Source organism: Eleutherodactylus coqui, chromosome 5 (assembly GCF_035609145.1).
Source record: "Eleutherodactylus coqui strain aEleCoq1 chromosome 5, aEleCoq1.hap1, whole genome shotgun sequence".
NCBI lineage: Eukaryota > Metazoa > Chordata > Amphibia > Anura > Eleutherodactylidae > Eleutherodactylus > Eleutherodactylus coqui.
In genome coordinates this window covers 219,462,229-219,467,431 of record NC_089841.1, presented here as the reverse complement: position 1 = coordinate 219,467,431, position 5,203 = coordinate 219,462,229, and the positions used below count along the sequence as shown (strand labels likewise).

The following is a 5,203-nucleotide window of genomic DNA, read 5'->3' as shown; positions in this document are numbered from 1 at the left end:
AATTAATATAAACAACTTCTAACTGCCCATTTTTACCACTTAAACGAAGTACAACAAGGCACAGAAAAAACAATGTAAGAATCACTTCGATTTGCAAACATGCCCATCTTCAAAGCGTCCTACTGAGCCAACATCTAGGACCGCCAGTCTCTGCTGCTTCAACAACGATTGTGAGCAAACGCAGTGTGGTAATCTGGAAATAACTTAGATAACCTGTAAAGAAGAAGGAAAAAAGTTTGCAAGAAAAAAAATAAAAGCTTAGTCTATCCAAAAATACCAAAAAAAAAAAAAAGGTGAGTCACCGGCAAAAAGCAGTCCATAAAACGAAGGGTTTCAAGATTGCTGAACGTCGAGGGTCTCTTCACTGTCCGCCAGCCTTCCCATTCTCAAGGACGTCAGATCTGCAGGAAATAACGAAAAATCAGCAGGTTAACAGTCACATCACACCAGTATTACTGATCCCTAGATCCGCTCCACCCACTTACATTGACCACTACTCCCCCAACCTGGTCAGAAGAATCATATATTATATATACACGTACGCACACACGAAAACCTGCAAATATGCGCAAAATAAGCACGTATGAGCAGATGCACGCAATGAAAATTTTAGCAGATGCAGCAGCTTACCTCGACGAGTTATGTCAGCTTGTGTGCAAGCGAAGCGAAATTCTTCTCAAAACGCGTCCAAACGTCAGGATCATCTCCACACGTAAGTTTGCAAAAAAAAGCGCACAAATCTCGGGTGGCCGCGTCTACACACGTAGCGCACAAATCTGCAAAAAAAGACAGGTTGCGTCAGGTGGCGTCGCGCAAATTTCAGGTGACGTACTCACCAGACGTAGCGCACAGCGAATTAATCTCAGGTAGGTACTCAGCACACGACGCATTAATGTCAGGTAGGTACTCAACACACGTAGCAGCACAGCGCATTAATCTCAGGTAGGTACTCACCACACAGCACATTAATGTCAGGTAGGTACTCACCACACGTAGCAGCACAGCGCATTAATGTCAGGTAGGTACTCACCATACGTAGCAGCACAGCGCATTAATGTCAGGTAGGTACTCACCACACGTAGCAGCACAGCGCATTAATCTCAGGTAGGTACTCACCGCACAGCGCATTAATCTCAGGTAGGTACTCACCACACAGCGCATTAATCTCAGGTAGGTACTCACCACACAGCGCATTAATCTCAGGTAGGTACTCACCACACAGCGCATTAATCTCAGGTAGGTACTCACCACACAGCGCATTAATCTCAGGTAGGTACTCACCACACAGCGCATTAATCTCAGGTAGGTACTCACCACACAGCGCATTAATCTCAGGTAGGTACCACACAGCGCATTAATCTCAGGTAGGTACTCACCACACAGCGCATTAATCTCAGGTAGGTACTCACCACACAGCGCATTAATCTCAGGTAGGTACTCACCACACAGCGCATTAATCTCAGGTAGGTACTCACCACACGTAGCGCACAGCGCATTAATCTCAGGTAGGTACTCACCACACAGCGCATAAATCTCAGGTAGGTACTCATCACACAGCGCATTAATCTCAGGTAGGTACTCACCACACAGCAGCACACAGCACATTAATCTCAGGTAGGTACTCACCACACACAGTGCATTAATCTCAGGTAGGTACTCACCACACACAGCGCATTAATCTCAGGTAGGTACTCACCACACACAGCGCATTAATCTCAGGTAGGTACTCACCACACACAGCGCATTAATCTCAGGTAGGTACTCACCACACACAGCGCATTAATCTCAGGTAGGTACTCACCACACACAGCGCATTAATCTCAGGTAGGTACTCACCACACACAGCGCATTAATCTCAGGTAGGTACTCACCACACACAGCGCATTAATCTCAGGTAGGTACTCACCACACAGCAGCACACAGCACATTAATCTCAGGTAGGTACTCAGCACACAGCAGCACACAGCACATTAATCTCAGGTAGGTACTCAGCACACACAGCGCATTAATCTCAGGTAGGTACTCACCACACACAGCGCATTAATCTCAGGTAGGTACTCACCACACACAGCGCATTAATCTCAGGTAGGTACTCACCACACAGCGCATTAATCTCAGGTAGGTACTCAGCACACAGCAGCACACAGCACATTAATCTCAGGTAGGTACTCACCACACACAGCGCATTAATCTCAGGTAGGTACTCACCACACACAGCGCATTAATCTCAGGTAGGTACTCACCACACACAGCGCATTAATCTCAGGTAGGTACTCACCACACACAGCGCATTAATCTCAGGTAGGTACTCACCACACACAGCGCATTAATCTCAGGTAGGTACTCACCACACACAGCGCATTAATCTCAGGTAGGTACTCACCACACACAGCGCATTAATCTCAGGTAGGTACTCACCACACACAGCGCATTAATCTCAGGTAGGTACTCACCACACACAGCGCATTAATCTCAGGTAGGTACTCACCACACACAGCGCATTAATCTCAGGTAGGTACTCACCACACACAGCGCATTAATCTCAGATAGGTACTCACCACACAGCGCATTAATCTCAGGTAGGTACTCAGCACACAGCACATTAATCTCAGGTAGGTACTCACCACACAGCGCATTAATCTCAGGTAGGTACTCACCACACAGCGCATTAATCTCAGGTAGGTACTCACCACACAGCGCATTAATCTCAGGTAGGTACTCAGCACACAGCGCATTAATCTCAGGTAGGTACTCACCACACGGCGCATTAATCTCAAGTAGGTACTCACCACACAGCGCATTAATCTCAGGTAGGTACTCACCACACAGCGCATTAATCTCAGGTAGGTACTCACCACACGTAGCAGCACACAGCGCATTAATCTCAGGTAGGTACTCACCACACAGCACATTAATCTCAGGTAGGTACTCAGCACACAGCGCATTAATCTCAGGTAGGTACTCACCACACAGCGCAGAAATCTTCCTCTCCCACGTTGAAAGTAGTATAAAAGGCTCCAACCATCAGCTTCCTCTGTAGGCTCGGAATTCGCGGGCAAATTCAAGTATCGGTGACGTCACCGGTCACGTGAGGCGCGGGCACAGCTCTCATCGTGCACGGCAGCTGAACTGTACTGCTCGTGCACAATGGGAGGTCACATGGTGCCGATTCCAGACACCTCATTGGCTGGAATCGGCAGCAGGAATAACCGCAGTGTAAACTACTAATATGCCACCCGTCCACTAACCCTGCGATACACTTCCCTGCGGAACTCCGCCCACCGAACCTCTCACAGCCAATGAGCGCAGAGAGAAAGGGGAGCCAATCACTAGGCGGCTGTCATGTTTGTAGTACACAGGATCGCGAGCTGTGATTGGTCGGGTACTTTCCTGGAGCGTGGAGTGTGTGAGGAGAAAGTCCCGAGCGGACGTCAGCGGGAGGCGAAGGATGTGGTAGTGCGGCGTGTGAGAAGGGGAAACGGAGGAGACTTGTCCTCACAGAGGGGACTTGTGGCAGTTTATAGGAGGGAGAGGTGATTGTATCCTCGGGGGGGGGGGATATAACACTTTTAGTACATGATACTTTTTATTAGTTTTTTCTTGGAGACTGGCTGACAACACCAGAATTGTTTTCGTTTTTTTTTCTCTGACGACATCCACTGTGCGGGGTAAACAATGCTTTACCTTGATAGGCCAGACCTTCACGGACGCAGCAATGCCAAATATGTTTTCTTGTTTTGTTATTTAGATTCTTTTTTTGTTATAAATACGGCAAAATGGTTTTTTTTAACTTTTATTTCCCTTTTTATTTCTTTTTTAATAATTAATAAAACTTTAAACTAATTTTTACTGTATTTTTTTAGTCCCCATAGGGGACTTGAACTTGCGATGGTTTGATTCCTCCTGCAGTATGATGCCATAGCATTACATTATACCCTGCTCTGGCATCTTATCACGGGGGAAGCACTGCGGACCCTCGAACATTGATCAGGACATTTAAAGGGGTTGTCCCGCGCCGAAACGGGTTTTTTTTTTCAACCCCCCCCGTTCGGCGCGAGACAACCCCGATGCAGGGGTTAAAAAAACAAACCGCTCAGCGCTTACCTGAATCCCGGCGGTCCGGCGTCTTCATACTTACCTGCTGAAGATGGCCGCCGGGGTCTGCTCCCTCCGTGGACCGCAGCTCTTCTGTGCGGTCCATTGCCGATTCCAGCCTCCTGATTGGCTGGAATCGGCATGTGACGGGGCGGAGCTACACGGAGCCGGCATTCTGCACGAGCGGCTCCATTGAAGAGAGCAGAAGACCCGGACTGCGCAAGCGCGGCTAATTTGGCCATCGGAGGGCGAAAATTAGTCGGCTCCATGGGAACGAGGACGCTAGCAACGGAGCAGGTAAGTATAAAACTTTTTATAACTTCTGTATGGCTCATAATTAATGCACAATGTACATTACAAAGTGCATTAATATGGCCATACAGAAGTGTATAGACCCACTTGCTGCCGCGGGACAACCCCTTTAAATGCTGCTGTCAAAATTGCCTGCAGCATTTAAAGGGTTAACAGCTCTGATCAGCGGCGTGGCTTTTCGAAGCTGTTGCGGGTGGGTGTCAGCTGTAGGAAACAGACAGAATACCCCACAACTGCCAAAGAAAGAAAACATTACACAAAACCAATCCCTCCCCTAGAAGTTAACGGAACAGAATGAAACTTTCTCTGTGATTGTAACGTTGATCTAAGTAACTGATTACATATCAGGGCAAAAGATAATTTATTGCAGATAACTGAACACTTGAAGGGAGGATCTAGTACCCTGTTATACCGCCTCTAGCTTGGATACAAGATGTGATACAGGCGGGCATGGAGGCTCTAGTACCCTGTTATACCGCCTCTAACTTGGATACAAGATGTGATACAGGCGGGCATGGAGGCTCTAGTACCCTGTTATACCGCCTCTAACTTGGATACAAGATGTGATACGGGCAGGCATGGAGGCTCTAGTACCCTGTTGTACTGCCTATAGCTTAGATACAAGATGTGATACGGACGGGCATGAAGGCTCTAGTACCCTGTTGTACCACCTCTAGCTTGGATACAAGATGTGATACGGACGGGCATGAAGGCTCTAGTACCCTGTTGTACCACCTCTAGCTTGGATACAAGATGTGATACTGCCGGGCATGGAGGCTCTAGTACCCTGTTGTAC

At 47.7% G+C, this 5,203-nt stretch overlaps 1 long non-coding RNA gene across 1 annotated transcript; it reads right to left on the bottom strand.

The window, feature by feature from the left end:
• Positions 1–258: 258 nt before the first annotated feature.
• On the bottom strand, positions 259–3,162 carry LOC136627062 (uncharacterized). Its single transcript, XR_010792743.1, has 3 exons — positions 2,967–3,162; positions 631–776; positions 259–401 (listed from the first exon to the last, which is right to left on the bottom strand). It is a non-coding gene; the product is annotated as an uncharacterized lncRNA (long non-coding RNA).
• Between the last annotated feature and the right edge of the window lie 2,041 nt (positions 3,163–5,203).